The 20,293-nt window shown below is 38.8% G+C and overlaps 1 protein-coding gene across 1 annotated transcript in view; it reads right to left on the bottom strand.

The window, feature by feature from the left end:
- The window catches only part of LOC100645439, a 707,019-nt gene extending 693,466 nt beyond the window's left edge, over positions 1-13,553 (bottom strand). The window contains exon 1 of the mRNA XM_048405181.1: positions 12,077-13,553. The gene's annotated coding sequence lies outside the window, so the exon portion shown is untranslated. The remainder of the gene's footprint in view (positions 1-12,076) is intronic.
- Positions 13,554-20,293: the final 6,740 nt, after the last annotated feature.

Raw genomic sequence — 20,293 nt, 5'->3', positions numbered from 1 at the left:
TCGTCAGTTTGGCGATTTAACTTTCGTATCGAAATGCCCGTCGAGAAAATCAAAGCCCGTTCGTTATTCGTTTCGAGAATAATTAAAATTTCATTGCAGTTAAAATAAAATCGAAACTCATCAAACTTTACTTCCGAATTCGCTAAATCGGGCCTGCAGTGCAAATTGATCGAACGAACATCTATCACTGGTTCGACGAACATTTACAAGTTGCCCATTCACATTGACGGTATTTAGTTATCAATACGTAATTCCTCCCTTTCTCTCTATTTCTTCATGTCAAGATGCAATTGCAGATCAATTTGCACGCAATAATCGTGTGCTCCTTTTACGATACTAGTTAAACGTCGGTCAATCGAATAATTTAGCAGAGTTTCCAAGTTTCTGTCTGCCATAAATCGATACCAATCTAGCGTACGTTAACGTTAATCGAAGACAATGTGTTGGCAGTCTAAGATGTTTAACGTTGTCCTCGTTGTTTGCAGAAAGCTGCAACTCGCTTAACCAAAGCGAAATGAAGTTTTGCAAGTTTAGCGCATAAATTGGAAGCCGTTATGTCTTCATTTATTCGAGCATTCTCTAAGAACTACTTTGTAATGCGATGGTATCTTAATAAAAAGACGTTCTCTCCGTCTTTCCTCTTTCTCTCTCGGAAAGCTGATAGATAATAAGAACAGACGTCAAAGAGAATCTCGCGACGGACCTGTTTTTCTACGAAATCAAGAAAACTGTTCATTGGAGACTTAATTGAGAAGTCGATAACGAGATAACGGATGGAAGTTGAATTGAAGTTTGTTGATTCCTGAAATGGAGCTGTTGGCTCTATATCCCAGACGTTCTCTTATCGATCATTGTGTATTGTTTGCCGATCGTTCTTGCCCCGATCATTCTCGATTATAACTTAGTTTCGAACGATAAAAATTAATCACTCATGACGTAAAGAAACGAAAAGGTACGGAAAAGCGGAGCGAAATACGTTCGGCGTTTCAGCGTTCGATATTTCGGAAATTTGTCCATATAGCTGTTATTTTTTATTCGAAATATTTTATTGGCACATTAAAGATTATTCTGCTATTTTATCTCTACTGAAATATTCTATTTAATTACTTTTTTTAATCCTTTCTCTCTTTTTGTTTACTTTTACCGAATGAGATAAAATTAAACAACAAATAATATTTTAACTCTGTATGTTCGAATGGTATCTTATAGTAGGATCTGTATTAAAACGCCATAATAAAATACCATAAATACAAATATAAATTAGAACCTGTCAAAGATTTATAAATACATACTATCTTTTCTCAAGGTCTTTGAAATAGTATTTACAAGATGACATCAGCTTTCTAAGATATTTCTTAGATCTTCAATTAAGTAAACCAGGTGATTAATCTTTTTTAAATAATTCTTGATTCAGTTTCAGCAATGAAATCCACCATTTTCAATTCAATGAAGGTCTCTTCCCTTCAGTTCCTATCTTAGAGATTAAGATCACCGTTCTTGAACTTCTTAATTGGCACTGAAAATTCCCAACTTCGTTTTCTACGTCGGTAGCCATTGTGGCTTTCGAACTCCTGTTGAATTCGTTGAAAACAAATTACCTATACTTACACGTTCAATATCTTTTTACTTCGATTCATTTAATATATCATCGAAACGGAGAATATTTTCTTGTCGTAGATATAACTTTATCAACGAAAGAAAATATTCTCAATGTTATTACTTCAAAAATATTTCAGACTTCTAAATTTTATGATTCGATATTCATATTATTGAGCAGAGAATATAATTCAAACGTCGTACTCTACGAAAAATATTAGAGTTCTAATAAGAGCAGCATATATCCTGTGTAATCCTGCTCAGCGAGAGTCTGCCACCAAACAGAATAAAAAGCAGGTTCTACTCTAAGGATAAACCATCCATAAATAAGAGAGTAGGATCAAGTTCGATCACGTCATGTTCCCTTTAGGATAATTCATCGTATCTTTTGGGAAAAGCTATCACGCGACCCTCGCCTATAGAGGCCACTAGCCTAGAAAAAACGAGGATCAATCACAAAGTATCGATCCACTCGTATGACCTACGGGTCCGCAAAGAGCCTCACGAGTACAGCAAGGTTTCTCTTCTTTCGAGTTTTGTTCAATGATGTCGTCCTTCCTTACAATAGTCCTCGTTCTTGCACTAAATGCATTTTTCATTAAAAAAGGAAAAAAAATGACAATTTTGATAATACAGTAATGTACCTGTATAGTAAACTTGAATTTTGAAAATTGCAACGAATAACGTATAAGGTGGATGATTATATATAAAAATGAATTTCCTACAGAGAAAATTGAGAATGTGCGTTACCACGTTTTTTTTCTGTGTAATCTTCATATAACCTCGGAATGGAGTCTTCGGTGAGCGATTATTCTCGCGTCTTGAACTCAATTAAAATCTTAATATCGTTCGTTAACAATGGCCGTATCTTACGAAATCTTCGTTTCGTCGTCTAATGACGACAGCCGTGTTTAAAGGAGTATAGCAATATAATCGGATTAGCCACATGCTGCTTCTAGACATTTCCCCGTAGACTGACTTACCACCGTGTAAACATCATTGTAACATGCAAACCTTGTCATACGTTGCGTTGTACACGCGTCAAATCGCTCGGTGAACGTCTGCTGTCGAACCACTGTCGAACTCAGTGAGGGCATTCATCACGCTAGCCACAATCGCAGACGCAACGAATGTTCTGCTCGATTAACCGATCCAACTCAATCGCGCAACTGCAAGTCAGAGGTTGGTCGTTATATCGCGCAAATTTTCCTATTGTTAACGATTTAATGCGGAAGTTCTTAATGGACGTTGGTCTCGCCTGAAACGGGACTCGCAAAAGTAATAGATTTTTGGGGGATACAGGGTGGGTGCGGCTACTCGTTATTTCAACCAGCAGCGAACAGCTTTTATTTATTGGACCATTTTACGTTGGTCTTGCTTAGGATCGTGCCGCATTCTTGCTTTTCCGAGTAGAACGTGCTTTACATTAAGTCGGTATATATAAAATGTCGTTTTCTGGAATCATATTTTAAATTCAGGTGTAGTTTCCTCGAAGTGTGTATAGAATCGAAACACAATTCCAGAAAGTATTTGCACTCTATGGTGTTTATTACGAAGCTACGCATTTACTGATTAATTAGTTTCGAGTATATTGGATTTTGTATCGTTTAGTAATACTTTAACATGACTAAAAATATTTGATAATATGAAAATGAAATATAGAATCTCATGGGAAAACACTTCATTAGAGAATAAGGATGTGTGCAAATATTTTCTAAATATCTGTATACGCTTTATTTAATGATTTACGATTTGTAAAAGTTATCGAAATCCTTAGGATCAACAAATTCTTCTAATATTGGAATCCACGAGTACGAGATCGAAAAGAGAAATGGTATGACAAAATTTCATATTTCCATCCCTGAGGTTCTTTCGATGGTCGTCTTTAATATATGAGATCCTGCGTTATCGTACGAAGATATTGGTTTCCATCTGTCCGGCAGTGTAGGTGGTATTTCTATCGATATGATCCAATAATATTCGAAATAATTACATCTTTCATCTCGAAGTAAATTGATCGTATAAAGGAAATATTTAATTAATTCTTACCTAAGTTTCGTAAAAAAAGAACAACGAATATTACCATCCTAACAATTTCTCTAAGCTATAAATATATCCTCGAGGGTAAAACGTAGCGTCTTTCATGCAACAAATCACATTTTACTAGCGACATTGAGCGCAAAAATTCCGTTAAGATAATCCGAACGTAGGAATTCATTAAGATCTCGCCTCGATAAACTGAGTAGCCGCTTACACCGTCGGCAGAGCAAGCTAGCAATTTACCGGGGATCGCACATTAAAGATTTAACCTGGCAGATCCACTGCGAAGCTTTTACGATTGAAGATTTTCCTCCGCGGTCAGCTGAAAAATTTGCGAAATCGCTTTCCACAGTGCGTTTAACGAGCGGTTCGCGTGCGATGCTTCGTCGCATGCTCGTATTTCCGCTCGATCGTATGTTGATATCGCTGCTGATATCGTTTTACGACAAACTGTGTCAGTGTTGATGCATCTAAATTAAGTCTGCGAACGTCTGAATCATTTGTTTCACCGTCTTATTCCTAACGCTGAGTTTCGCTGCTGTCAGTAAACATTAACACCAGTTTCAGCGGTCGTTCAAAAATAAAAGTATTAAGAAAGTAATTTTATGATCTCTGTAACCTTGGTAAGTTGATACAAGGGTTGATAAAAATTATCACATTTTTGGTTGGCAATTTTCTAGGAATTCTAAACGTAGATATCTTTCGTAGAAATTCTAGAAGACTAACATTTTATAATTTACGAAAAGGTAGAAGTTTGAAGAATTGTTTGTGACGATATCTGCATCTCACAGAGAAATAGAGAAAGTATCGTATGATGTTTCGGTAAGATTCGATTAAAACATCGTCTTAGATATTTCTACCTTCTATTTATCTTATAGCTGAAATGTACAACGATAATAATACGCAATGATAATATGACCGGCGTTGCTTCAGTGAAAGGAAAAAATACCTCGAGGATTGGTATAGTCCTGAAAAAATTCACTTGCACATATCTTGTTCGCGGCGCTTGAAAAGCGTGTCATTACTTCTTTATTCACGACATATGTATGTTCATATAAAAACATAATAATAACCGACCTCTTCCTTTCTTTCTCCTTCGTGTTTATGCCTTAGGTAATGCTTCATACGGATTTTATATACCACTAAAAGGTTCGTAAGACATGTACGACAGCTTTTTCGCCAGTTTCGTGTTTAAGATATGGAAATTGCTTTAGTCCCTCTAAGCGATCCACACTTTTTACATCCTTCGTTAATAAAGTCCCTTTAAAAATGTCATTATTCATAATGAGTTTTATATTTACGCAAGATTTGCATTTCTTTTAGATCCATTGAATCTGCGTGAATATTTGATAATTTGTAGAATGTTTGCAAATAGTAAACGTGCATTTTAATATAAATACACTTTTGATCTGTTTCAGAAGAAAATCATGGATCTAAGAAGACCGAGGTACATTTTAATCTTCCTCGATGGTTCGGCATAATATGCTTCGAAAATGGTAAGTGAATCGATCAATTTTTTCATTATCCACACTTGCTGCACTTGATTGCACTAAATTCGATTAAATTCAACGTTATATTAGACACGAACAACGAAAACCGGTGCAGCACCGTATACGCAAGGTTCGGAACAATATTGATTTTTAATAATTGATTGTTTCTTTAGTTAACAATTTATTTACAGATATATCTCCGATTCGAGTTAGCTGTGATTTTATTCGTTTATCGTTTGGAATATTTTTTGACAATTTTCCAATTATTCCTATATGCATCGTATTATTTTCACATCGATTTACGATTTGTTTTTCATAATCGTTTTTCACCGCAATTATCCCTTTACAATCAGAACCATATTCAATATTATATTCAAGGGTTATTTGATTATGGTTATACGTTTTTTTAACTAACATATTGTTGATATATTTCTGTTAAATTAAGTTATTGAACAAATGAATCTATTTTGCATGTTGAAAGTAACAGGAATAGTATGAAATACACTGTCGAGTCCAATTCGATGTAGGATCGCTAACTCTTCTCAGCTAATAAATTCTATTTAGAGTCAATGATTTACTTAATGTTTATATTGTAAACCTATAGTGTAAAGCCTCACTCCTTAAAATTATTTATACTCTCCGCGTGTGTACGGTCGGTTCAGTATTCCTTTCAACAATTTTTTCAATTTTCTTTGTTTGTCAGACCTATACAGTAACTGTATGCAACTAAGTGTTTCTTAAAGAAATGATTTAGATAGAAAAGAGTTAACAGGAACTTAACATAATTGCGATTACACGCTGGATCTTTAAATTTCCATTGTGTCCGTAATCATCATAGTAAATCTTGCGATCGACGTTTACGATTTGCTATTCATTACTTCGCGTCGTAGATTCACGATACAGCTGCTTTGATTAAACGTCAAATTACCTTGATTGCGGCATAAATTGAGACATTAGAATCGGCGATTAATCAGGATGACTTGGTCGACACGTTTTCCCGTAGTCTCCATCCCTGCGACTTCGATTTCCTCGCCAGATTGAAACAACACGCTAGTAAATTCTCGAAGCTTGTCATTATGATTTCTTCGTTGTTAAATCTTCGAAAGTTTCGCCTAGCGTTTCATTCGAGCAACTTGAAATACCATAGTATCCTGTGTTAATTAAACGTTGAATTAAATCCAGTCCTTCCATTACTTGCATAGGGCTCGTTATTTAAATTGATTTTAATTAATACAATTATTATAAAACTGACTCGTTTAGTCTGCTCTATCGGAGCCTTTTCAGAGAGCACAAAGAAGACTGTACCATAGTTTTACAGATGCTTTAATAACTTTTAATCATTTCTTTCTTTTCCCTTTCTCTATTCTTCTTTCTATATTCCCCGCTATCTCGCTTTTTTAACGCCAAATTAATTTAACGTCGCGTGACATGGAAGTTTTATATATATATATATCTAGGTACATATTTATTACCGATCTGTAGTATATACAGGAGATGATGAAAATAAATGGTTTTATGCACTTGTGTTTCTGAGTCAATAAAAGTCAGCATTAATTTTATTAGAAGCACTTGCATGTTCTCGTTACTTTTTCCATTGCGAAGGTAAAGTATTATCATTTTGATAGGTTTGATAGTTTCAATGTTAATATCGAAAATCACTTATTTCTGAATTTTTATGTTTCTATCTTTAGATTTTAGTAGATGAAATGATTTGTGACAGGACAAAACGGAGAATATGCTAACGAACTACAATTTTTATCCTTTAAAAAGGAAACGAAACATTGATTGCGAAAGATTAAACGAGGAACAGAGCGCTCTATTTAAATCGTAAAAATGATTCTTTCATCAAAATATATAAAAAATATAAAAGAAGAAACGTTTGACGATATTTCATTCCAGGAAATGCGGCAAACGCAAACGTTATCGGTGCGCTCAGCAGATTTCTAAAAGTCCATATGACGCTGCCGATCTATTGCCCTTAACATGCCATTAAAGTCGGACGTGATTTCCATTTCGATGCAAATCGCGTAATTACAGCCGATGATGAATGACGACGACAGAGTATCGAGCCGCGGCAACGAGCCGAAGCGTTCCAATGGCCGGGAGCCGCTTATAATTCTCGAAAGGGGACAAAACGAATAACGATCACGATTGTCCTTAACACACTTTTGCGTGCACCTTTTTATTTATTCTTCTATCGCGTTCCGTCACGATTCAACCCTTCACTCGGTTTCTTCACCTTTAAGTTTTTCATTAATCTTCCTCCGCTGGCTCTCGCCGCTCTCGATCCACCACTGATCCACATATTTCCCGATTACGACGATGAACGCGGGTTTTGTTCCATCGTACACCTACATAGATACACGTTGTTCCACGATTTTCACTCTGACACACGCTGCTAGACGATAATTAGAACCAGAGTTCGATTACGTCGCAATTCCGAATAAATTCCACGGGAACTATGATCGTACCTTCGATCTTTTCCGTTAGGGTTTGTGTGTCAGGCGTAATTCACGACGTGACAGTGACTATTATGGTGTTTTTCAAAGAAATTTGGAATCGATTTTCAATAACGGTTTTAGCATATTCTTTTAAGCCTCCTTCTAGTTCTCATATTTTTCCCCATCAGATTGTACTATTAGATATGGTTTAGTGACGTGCTATTTCTAACAGTTACAATTTAGCGTTGGATTTGTCAGTGAAGGTATCAGGATAATTTTTTTTTAAAGTTCTAAGATTCTGGGCAATTTTAAGGCAGAGTTCCTTTAAAAGTTTGACATTTTAATAAAATGGCCGTTAATTTCAGGGGATCATAAACTTCGATCGCTGTCAAAGAAACCGCGGTTACAATTCCGATAGTTTGATATTCTTTTTCAGATATCGTTGGAATGAATCCGCGCGAATATTCTGTAATATAATATTTATAAAATATGTCTATAATTGTGCCCATAATATTAGAGAACGGGACTCTAGGATATAAATTGGACGAAAAAAGTTACAGATAGAATGCGTTAACGCAATGTTGGCACTTACTGTGTTAAAAAAGAGAAGGGGAAAGAGAAAAACATAAAAAGAAGACAGAGCAGAGTAAAATTTGCTGGCCAGCATAATCCGTGGACGGATGAATCCGGCGAATTTCAATTCTCCACTTTTATCAGCGCGTTTCACGTACGATGCAGAGGGTAATCCAGCGACCACCTGTGTACGTTGCTGGTGCAGCGGGTCATCCGATGTCGACTACCAATACGGACTGTCAAAACAGGAGGGTCGTGCTCGCCCCGAGGCTTCGAACCCCAATTACGGCTAATCAGTTTCGTCGATGACATCTTTGAGCCGTGCACGGCTTTAATTAGGAACACGGATGTCGCTTTTTGTCCTTGATTATTGGGATCGACGAATCGGTACGAGCCCGTCCTGCAAGATATACGTGAAATATCTACAAGCAACGATTTCGCGAATTTACAGGGAATTTTGAATCTACAGGGGCGCAATTCGCCCATAATCTCGTCCACTGGAAGTCACCGGACTTGTGCTTATTTTGAACAAAATAATTGCTAGAATTTAAATAGAGCTTATTAACTTCTGTTTATTAATTAGAATACCGCGGCTCTTTTATACAAATTTATATTTTCGATGACACAATACAGAAGATAGAGGCTTGGTTGGAAATTGTTTTCCCTTCTTATTAAGTATTCTGGAAAGCACTGCACTTTGGATATTTTATGTATTTCTTCATACTACGCGCACTCTGTATAGTTTTGCAATTTCCTGTAAATGGGATAAAATCAATCTATAAATTACTCAGTTGCATTAAAATATACGCGATTTTATCCTATAAAACTATCCATATTGTGAAACGAAGTTGGCCTTTACGTCAAATGTTGATATTTGCATAATGTCAAAGGTACGGATATTCTACACTCTGCTTCAAGTAGGCAAGTATCCGGTGACTTATGGACATGGCAGTATCCATACGTCGGGAATATCTCGATGGGTGTAAACATTTATTCGATAATAATTGTCCAGACACAGTTCGATTGTGTAGATTCCCTATGCAAATGAGTCGTTTTGCATGAACGTTTTGGGAGCCACTTGAATACGATTGCGGCTACCCCGATCTACCGATACGCGGCTTTACAAGTTTGTTATAAACGCAGTATTCGTTATTTGCTGCCTCGTCCCGTTACAGAGTACTGAGACTAATTTTAGATTATCTTGATTATTTATCGTGTATTTCTGTTTTATTCGGTCGATAGAAATGGTAAAAAATTGTAGTTTAATGTATTGGGTGCAGGAAGAAATTCTGTGCTTTTGCTTTAATATTTTATAGTATAATTTTGCAATTTAGAATGAGCGATTTGAGTTAAAATTTTTATATACCTTATTAGGTTTCGTGATAAATAATTGCAATGAAATTTATTAATATTTAACGAAGTCATATAATGACGTAACGAACTTAATTCTATAAGAATGAATAGACAAACAGGATTAACGTTAAAAATGTTTAGAAATATAAAAATGGATCGTGAAATAGTTTATTTTCTACATGTAGTAGTTGGTGTGGAGTGCTACATAAAACGTCAAAGCTGAATTATTCAAACTACATCAGCTGAAAGTTTTAGATGATCCTCATTTCAGAAATATTTACCACTTTCATTAAAGTTCTAGAGTAAAAGTGCATTGTGAAATATTTAACAACAATATTTGCTCCGCTAAACAGCGATAAACTTTGTTACCGGTCATATTAACATTTCATGCCACTATGCTTCCTGTTTTCACTAACATTTCCTTTTAAAATTATGATATCAGGTATCCTAGTTTAGGAACAACTATACAAAACTAAATACTATATGTAATAACTATATACAACTAAAAAGAAGCAGCTATATAATCCAATAAACATATAATTAAATAAAAATTTCACATATCGTATATTCAGTTATGACGAATTTTATATATACGTATGTAAATTCCAATCGTCCTAAAATCATTAAACATACGAAGAAGAGAGATGGATAAAAAGTGAAAATATGAAATTATGTCATAAAATTCTTCAAAGCATATCACACACCTTTAGGATTGAATAATGCTACCAATTGTACAATCCACGATTGAAATTCCATCGGAAAATCATTGAGAAATATTATTCAACAAAATCGTATAATAAATCAATAAAAGTATGACGAATTTTCTATATCTGATCGCACTAAGAACGCTTCAAATTCGAACCCCTGAAACAAATACGATTGCACACAATCCAGCTTCCACGAGTTAAATTTTGTAAATGTCTGTATAAATTTTCCACCATTTACTTTCCACCATTACGAATATGATCGAAACTTCGTCGAAAAGTTATTCATCGCATTATCATTAGTAATATCATCGAAAATATAGGACAACATCAGGTTTGAGTATTTCATTGTACTACGCACACTCGAAACCCATTCTCTTGAAAGAAATATGATTACGCACAACACAGGTTCTTCAAGTTTAAACAAATTTCTCATAAAGAAGCTTCTATCTTCTCGGTATCCTCAGGAAGCGTACAAATTCACGCCCAAATAACTCTACCATTTTTAACCGCAAATAACCATCGAGCAATATGGTTAGACGTAATCGAAATCGGATATTCCTCGACAAACCACACCGTTGGTTGTAATCGATACGATCTAATGAATCGTGAAATCGTCATAATCGAGACGATGGTTAATGAAACGAAGCTGTGGAAAGTATTCGTAAGTCGATACCACTAAACCTTAGGGTAGTTAATCGAACGCCGCGATGTTTGTAGGGGTGATTTCGTGGCCGCGTAAACAAGAACTTTCTCACCCTCGTTCGAGCAGGCACGCGAGCATGATATCGAGAGTCTAGCATGGAGTGGCAGTCGCGAAGAAAAATGTTTCGTTAAACTCGTCGTTCGAGCCAGATCTAAAGGCTTAGATATATAACTTTGGAACGAGCTTTCAACATTAAGTCACCGATTATATAATATATTTGTCCGTTTGGTTGAATCGTACAAATTCTTTGCCGGGTCGAAGGAAATTCAATTGCAGGGTTTTTCATTCGATCCCTTTGAATCGCGTCGTTTCAGCCTTTCAGAGAGGTTAAAATGGAAAGGTTCCTTTGGCCGACACCTCGGTGTCATTTAATTCTCTCGAAGCACGGTGAAAGGAAAATTCTTAGCATCTCGTGAATGTACAAAAGAAGCGTCGAGCTTCCGCTACCGGTTAACGCGAGGAAAAAGAGAGGACGAAGAAAATATGGCGAACGAAGAAGCACGTTCAGTTCCTCGAACGCTTAACGTCGTTGATTAACATCCAAATGAAAGCCTTCAATTCTGAAACCGCGGCGGAAGCCGTTACATAACGAGCTTTAAGATGCGCAGGAGCGAAGTTCATTGAAATGCTGATGATCTTCAGCCATCCGACGCGTTCGGAAAGCTAAACGGCGACGAAACTTGCAGAAGTCAAAGAGCGCCCAGGGACGCCATGATTAATTATAGATGAACGCGTCGAGGTTGGCTTTATGGTATTCGAACCTCCAAGTGCCGAAGAACAAATCCGATGATCGAAAGGAAGAGCAAGTTCGAGTAAGCTTGTCTTATCTCCTTATCGTTCTTTTAAGAGAAGTCAGCTGGTTCTTATCGTGCAAAAATCTGTGGAAACCGGCTAGTCTTCTGGTTGCAGCTCAAGAAAGATTCCAAGACTTTCATTCGGAACTGAAGAAGTTTCCGCGAACTCCTATAAATTTTGATGCCTCCCTCAGATGGGCCAAACTATTCTTGCTGCTCTTACCGTGAAACTCTCCCAAGATTACTCTCCTTTTTTGTCGCTGTTTCGCGGTATGATTCGGCTCTTTCGTTGAACGAGCAAGAGCGAAACTTTGAGCCGGAATATTACGAGGAATATCACGTCGAACTGTATGTCGGGGTTCTCTCTTGTAGAACTTACCAGGCCACGTTTCGTACGCGAGCGAGCCGATCGATTTTCGTTATGAGGGTTGATTCACGTGCTCGCCCTAGCGACATAGGGCGGGAATCCACGATGTTTAAAGGTGAACAACAGAGCATAATCCAAAACGATGTACGCCACGACGAATCAGAAGGACAGCCTCGATTCTCGAACGTGTTTCAATGGGCTCATCGTGGAACCTGTTGGATGTACACCTGAACAACGTTTTCACTGGATCACAACTCTGACGCTGCTTGCGTTTAACACTTCACTGAGAAACTGTCGTAACTCGGCCTTTCTCTATCACTGAAAACACACAAGATTTTTCTCATTCGACGGAAAACGATTCCATCCACATGGAGCGCGACTGCATTTTATCTTCTCGACAAACGCCAACACCTTTTTTCCCACGAAATCCTTACTACGGATCGACCGCTAATTAGCGAGTCGATCCAGCGAGCTCGTTATCTATAAATATACCGGTTGATTATACCGTTGTTTCGCTTGGATTCATCCATTCATCACCCGTCATTTATCTTTACCCTCGATTCGACGCACTGATCGACGTTGGGATCGAGACGCGAACACAACGAGACGTACTCTCGCGATCACAACGATTCTCCACCGAATAGACGGCTCTCGCGTATAAAAGGCAAAACTCCACCGATTAATTACGTCTCGAGAGCAAATCCACGTGACAGTGTTTTCCAGGAGCAACGTTGCACTATCGAAAGAACTCGAGGATTCCCTCAGCTTCGTGACCCTCCGACGATCTCTTCTCCTCCGGTATACTCGCTAGCGAGCTCGTGAACGTAAACCTTCCACCGCCCAAACGAGATTCACTTTAGACCTAGCTGGAGTTGGTGAACACCTCTCTCGCCCCCGTTTACACCCCACTCCGCGTATGTCTGCGCCCGTAGCAACTTCTACAGCGATAGGAATCGACGTCCTTCTCACAAGGACGTTCTTAGAGGAGCGTCGATCGACCGTGTCACATGGACACCTAACCTCAAATTTCGAGGACAAGCTAGCGCTGCCTCGTGTGTCGCATGAAGACTCGCCGCGCTCGACCACGTGTTCCACAGAGAAAGGATCGTACACGTCCGCCACCTGCGATCCTTCCTTGCCAAGTGTTACGGGTGGCCGCGATGTGACTGAGCTGTTCGCGTGCACGCGTCACTTCGACGAACTGCAGCGACCCGGAATTTTCCCCTCGTCCTCGACACTGAACCGAACGGAACACCACCAGCACACGGTCCCCTTGTCTCGTAGCGCGCGCGCACCACGACGTTCAACGATACCACCGACCACTGGTACGACGGTCCGAGAGGATACGGAGCTTCATTCAGGACAGGAAAGTTCGCGACGGGACCCCCAGCGAACTCGACGCAGCGTCGCTCGTTCCGGAACGAACGACGCCCTGTTGTCGTCGCGGCACGGGGTGAACGCACGACTTTGCGGATGACGATCCGCGCCCTCCACCACCCAGAAACTACCTTCCGCCGCTACCGCCACTACCGCCACCACCGTCTCCACCTCCACTACCATCACCCACCACCACCACCGTCGCCATCCACCTCCATTGCTTCTACAACCACCTCCACTTCCTTCACTAATACCACCCAACGGACTCACCATACAACCTTACCAACTCCCGCTATGTGTATGTTGGGAATATTACCAATACCCGTAGCCCTCGTTGCGAAATCCTGCTCTACTGCTACCGCTACCGACCGAGTAGCTACTATTCTGCTTGAGCGTAGCAACATCAACACGCTGATATTAACGTTAATGTTCTGTATCCTCTTTCTCTCTCTCTCTCTCTCTCTCTCTCCCTCCCTCTGTACCCGTGACCATATACATACACGCGTGTGCGTGAACGGGGTTACAAGATAACAGGGTTGTGAGATTATGTAGCGAAACAGTGGTACAACTGCACGCAGGGTTGTTTAAATTTGCTATCCGTCACCCGTGAAGCTTCGCTGTTGTTGCCCCGTCAACGGGGGTGACTGATGAACGACCCGTGAGGCTAGGACCTTCGCCTCTGAAAATTCTATTACACTTGTATCACAGATCTGTTGCCAGCCTAACAACAGGAAGGTTGTTTCCTGAACTACTTTTGTCACGTTTGTCATTGCTGGGACCAGTTATTTTTCTGCTCTTTCAACGACTCCTGATAAGATCTATCTTAACCAAACTCTTTCTTGTATCTTACATAGAGATCCTACAAACACCAACGCGCTGGCTAGTCCTACGAGACCGCGGTATACCTACCGTGCACCGTTCAAACGTGGTTTACACCCACACTCGTGCTCGAGTTTCTATACGCCCCACCAGCTCGATATCGACACCTACAACGACGTAGATCCAACGAACACACGGAGAAGCTCTCTCTCTCTCCCTCTCTCTCTCTCTCTCTCTCTCTCTCTGCCCGTAAAAAGCAGATCCTGCCGTACGAAATTCTCAGCCAGTGGTTCTCCTCGCGCAGGTCAGAGTATTCCCGTGACGGTTGACAAGAATCGTCGACAAGGGGCGGTGGTGGTGTAGAGAGAAGAGAGGCTGGTCCACGGGTATCCTACTCGCTCCCTTGGTGGTTCTCCTGGTGTGTTTACGGGGCGTCTCGACGCAGGCGCCACCACGGGGTTGGGTGGTCACGCTTGGAAGTAGCAACGTCGATCGAATCCCCAATTGGGTGGGAGATGTGGGCACCTGAGGGATGTCGGGGTGGCGGGAGGTTTCGTCTCGAGGTTAGGGGAAAACGGCGAACCCTCCGCACACAACGGTAGACCAACCTATACGGGACTCCGATAACATCGCCGCGACGCGGTTACGCGCGTCTTTGTGAATGGAGACAAAGCGGAACGTGGCAATCCGACGCGAGAGAAGGTCGCGACTTTCGTCTTTTCAGAGATATTCGATTTGGTCATACCGATGACCCACTTCGAACGCTACTACGTTCCCCCGTTTCGATTAAACGGACGTTCTGTCCGTGATAGCTCGTTTCTTGCTTCGTTAATGTCGCTATGTTGCTGGATATTGATAATTTCGCAATTGGATCGATCAATGTGGTCATTGCGAATGATCGATCGTTGTCGGTCGATGGGATTTTAATTAACTTTCTTTTCATTGGTTTTGCTAGTCCTGATCTCTAGTTGAATAGGCTTGATTTGATGATTTTTAGAGCTACTTTTATTCTTCTATTCCGTCATATCGAGGAAGTAGGTAGAGAAATATATTCAAACGCGTTTTAGTATAAAGGATCATGTCAAATTCAATAAAAGCTGTGAAGCATAGTCTTCTCGGTTCGGTTTGCTATGAAAATCTATAAAAATCGCCATGCACAATTTCTATATCGAACATGTTTAACTTGGTGACTTTTTGACGTGATTTTAATTTTCTGTGTGCGACATCATCTGTAATCCTGCAACAAGGTAGGGAAATATCAGGATCGAAGTATTTTCATACGAAGTATTTTTGTATAAAGGATGATGGAATTTTAATATAAATTATAGACCATAATCCTATCGGTTTAAGTTGCTGAGGAAATCGATGTACCTATTTGGGTATTGTAAACGTCATATTGATTGATGAAACCTATACGAAGGTCCTATAGGAGCAGCTTATGAATCTCCAGCATGATCCTATTACATTAGTTACTGTAACTTTGGTAGTGTGTTAACTGACAAAATTAAAGCGAAATAAGGCAAATTTTACGTCGTTAACTTCTTTTTAAACAATCGTTGTTTCCATACATATTCCATAAATTCTCTGGCATCTTAACTGAATTAATAATTAAATGTTTTTTATTCATCTAAATTTTCTTTAATTTTTTCAAACGATTATTCGTAGTAATCAAAATTTCATATGCTCCTGTAAATGCAATTGGAATGCTAGAACAAACACAAAGTACAATAGAAGCGACGCACTCGTTGTATAATGCATGTAAAAATAAGAAAGCTGTCACGCCTCCTGGTTCGATCGCATTGGCTCGTTCTTTGAAAAGGACACCGATTCCATACTCCAGTTACATAAATGTTTGCACGAAAATATTTCTTTTATTTATAAATCGTAAAAGACAAAACAATTTAATTTACAAAATAATAGATTTTATAAAAGAGAAAAATAATAATAATGCATCTGGGTTAAGAAACAAAAAACATCGAGGAATACACTGCTCTATCATGTGTCGAGTGTTGGTAAAAAGAAAAAAAAAGAAAACACTCTGATAGAGAAGAACAAAGTTATGAACAAAGAAACGAGGCAACAGTTAGAAGAGTATTACGATGGAAATGTGCAATTCCACGAACGTTCACGCAACTTCGGGCAACGACAAAGGTTGCATTTCGCATCGGAGGCCGGTTTGAAATCGCTGGCACCACTTTAGGATCGATCAAAAAAAATTTGGACGAGCGCTCGACGAGGATAACTGTAACGAACATTCATGCTCGATAAAGAACCGACGAGAAGAGAATGTCGACGGATTGATGAATTAATAAAAAAAAAAAAAAACAACAAAGGGAAAGAAAGAGGAAAAAAAGAAATAGGAGGAAGAGAAATGCAGCAGTCGGACCCGTGACGGAGCGAATCAAGCTCTGAGATCGCGTTTCTCTTTGTTTATTCGTTCTTTATCTATTCATTCAGTCGCTCTTTTCAGGTTTGCCTACTAATGGAAGAGCAGTTGAGAGTGTGTCAGTGAAACAGGTCGATGTTCTGTCCGACGGGCCTGAATTGAATCCATAGTTCGTCGTAATAATAAAAAGAAAACGAAGGAAAAACGAGGGAAAAAAGATGGGATTCCATTTGCTTGGCAACTCGTACGACTAATAGAAGAAGAAATCATTTCCACAATATGATCTGTATGCCAAGTTTCGCGTGTTTGTCTGAGTCGTGGTTATGATCCATCATTCTCTTCGATCTGGTTTATCTTTCCTTGAACCCCATTATACCACCATGATCGAGTTCCTAACATATTTTTCGGGGTAATAGGCGATCGGTGCAACCCTTGAAAATGCTCGGTGTTTGACGAGGGTATTATATCAAAGTTTCACGCCAATAGGAGGCTGATAGTTTTTTGATGGAAACTTGGTCTCCTGTTATCGAGATGATATTTTGTAGAGATGAGTCGAGATATTTGTTATGGTCTTATCAATTCGACGTTTTGGCAAAATTTGGCGAATCTTTATGCATTTGTGGAATATTTTTCTGGGTAAAAACATACAAAATGGGCATAGTGTGGAAGAATATAGAAAATATCTAAAGTAACGTACTTGTTATAATATTTAGAACTGAAGCAGTTGTACAGTTGTAGTTGCAATGTACAATTATGTAATTATTCAAGTTTTATACTTATATCTACATAAGTATTATATTTTTTTATGGTAGAAAGTGTTTTAAAATTGAAGCATTGGGAACAGAAATCTAAAATTCAAAATTGTTCAACAATGAAGTTGAAGTTTCATGAGGATAGTGCAGGCTTTAATATGCAGATTATTGATACAGTATCGCTGCATGACGATGACCCTGTCAATTATAACACAATGCGCTCGAGAAGCGTACTTGTATTATAATAAATCATACTTGATCACAGCTCGTTAAAGTACATTTCCATTAGAGTGCATTCAGTTGTAGAACACGTACTGTGTTGAATAGACTTGATTATTATGAGTTATGGTGATAGTATTTAAATACGATTCTGAAGGAAATTACATTTACAAAACATTCCAATGCTTAATACATTACTTAATTCGGTACTCGCTCTACCGCAATATCAACTCAAAACAATATGTACGTATGTTCCTCATTTCGATTTAGAGAATTAAAATGAGCTATTCGTGATTATGTATCACGTTCAACTACAATTAATCATTGAAATCCATGAGATTTCAGAGTAACTTTATATACAACAATGTTAACTAAGAAATTTACATAAGTGTCAGCACATAATAAATACGCTGAAAATACAAATAAAGTAACATACAAGAGCGTCTGTGTATTTTATTGAATTTCAATTAGAAGCAATAACAAACGGCCTTCAATTATTATATATAATATAATAATCATGATTATACGACATATAATTAAATTACAACTGCGTAGAAAATTATATTACAAATTGTTCTCGCTGTTATTGAAACAACTGAAGCAGGCGAATACAAAGTACATTCTTTTTAATGGTATTACTTCAAAGCCTGTGTCCAAATAAATCCTTTATTCAAACAAAAACTAAAGTAAACTTTAACTACGATAAGCAACAAAAAATAATGTTCAATCTCTGTACTATTGTGAACTATTCTCTCTCACGTTATTACGAACTAGAATCCCTCTACCCTCTATTTAAAAACAAAAATCTAAAAAATCTGCCAGACCAGAGACCTCTCCATCCGTTATAGAATCCAACTTCGTGCCTGAACTGTAGACTACATTTTCTCGTTACTGCGTTAGCAATCAGTCACCTGACGCACGACCATATGTATCAGCTATCGTCGAATAAGAGTCTGTTATTGCTCCTCGATTTACGAAACCCTTTGGGGATCGCAAACTCACGAAGGGTCGACGACTCTGAACTGCCAGTTTCCACGCGACTGCGTCGGTCTCAAGTGCAGCTCTTAGCTCGAAGGCTAAAAGGGCTAGGAATCTTTGAGCAAGAGAGCTTGCTGAAGGAGGGGGATATATATCGGCTTGCCCTAGACCTTCGTTTCCCTGGCGTTTTACTTAGCCTGAGCTTGCAGTTCTGCGTCCCCATTACAAGACCTCGAGATCACCTAGCCCTCTGGCTAGTCGAGCACCAGTGACCCACCCTTTTTTTCTACCCTTGCCTTCCGAAGTGTCTTTCTCCTCTTTCCCTCTCCTACAGACCGCTCTGTACGTTCGTAGAAATTTTCTGTACAAAGCATTTTGAAATTTTGTTAGGAATATATAATTTGAAGCGGATCTGAAAATGTACATAGAAATTACAGGATATTGATTGCAAGCATACTCTTGGCAATTTGACTGTTCAGAATATTTAAACAGTCAATTATTCGCTATATTAGTAAGCTATAATATCGTAATCAATGTAGTCATATCTTTAGCACGAATTATAGCTCTGGTCCAAACCTTCATTCAAGGTTTAGATGGAAATTTGAGTAAAGTTACCTGTATTTCTTCTTTTTATCTTTATACTTTTGTTATTATTGCACTGACGTTCTTTATGTTTATACTCTGGTGGGAATTATTTCTCGTACACGAGATAAATAAATAAATTAACAAATAATACATTCGTAACAGGTATCTAACTTTGCCCTAATATTCTTCTTTCTTCAGCTTGTGTATACTTCGGATTTGTTTCAAATTTGATGAACGTAATCGGGATAGTCATATCTGAGCTTGCAATTCCGCGCCCCCATTACGAGACCTCGAGATTACTTAGCCCTCCGGCTAGTTGAGCACCAGTGACCCACCCTTTTCTCCACCGTTGCCTTCGAGTGCTGCTCTTCTCTTTTCTTTTTCTCCACTCTTCAAACCGTCGAATCTACGATTCCTCCCTCGTGCTACGCTCTTTCGTACGTCATTCCCTCGGCCACGTTCCCCTGTTTTACACCCGCGCGCGATAAGGGTTCGAACAATGTGGGTTATTACAGAGGGAAACACGCAGAAGCCAGAAGCTACATACGTTAGCGCGACAAATGTTTTCGAAGCTCAGTTCGGTGTTTAATGCAAACGTTGCCTCGACCACCGTTTTCAGCTTTTCCTTTCGCTGATACGCGAGAAGGGTGTCTGGCGTTGGTTTGCTTTGGCTACGTCGTGCTTTTCGTCGCTTTCGTCGAGAGTGGACATAGGGTGAATTTCTGTTTTTGCGGTTAAGAATGATGTAGGGACTTGGCCAAGTACTTGAAATGTCGCGAGCCGAGTAACGTACGTTTTAGCCGCTACATTTACTCGCTCCTATGTTTCCAAACAGATTAAATTTGAATTTGGAGAATTGTTAAATTGTACGGGATTATCTGGAAAGCATAAATCGAATATTATCATGTAGCACCGTGATAGTTTGTACTCTTTCCTTCTTTTTTCCAGATAATGAGAATCGTAGCAAATACTTTTAAATTCATGCTTCGCTATAAATATTGATTTTTAATTAACATAAACAATGTCTTTAGCTAGGATCATATATCGAGCGATTATTTCCACTTTCTTGTATCGTTCTTCTCGATAAAAAGAAACGATGCTCTTAAAGTAACA

Source organism: Bombus terrestris, chromosome 4 (genome assembly GCF_910591885.1).
Source record: "Bombus terrestris chromosome 4, iyBomTerr1.2, whole genome shotgun sequence".
NCBI classification, from domain to species: domain Eukaryota; kingdom Metazoa; phylum Arthropoda; class Insecta; order Hymenoptera; family Apidae; genus Bombus; species Bombus terrestris.
This window is presented reverse-complemented; position numbering and strand designations above follow the sequence as displayed.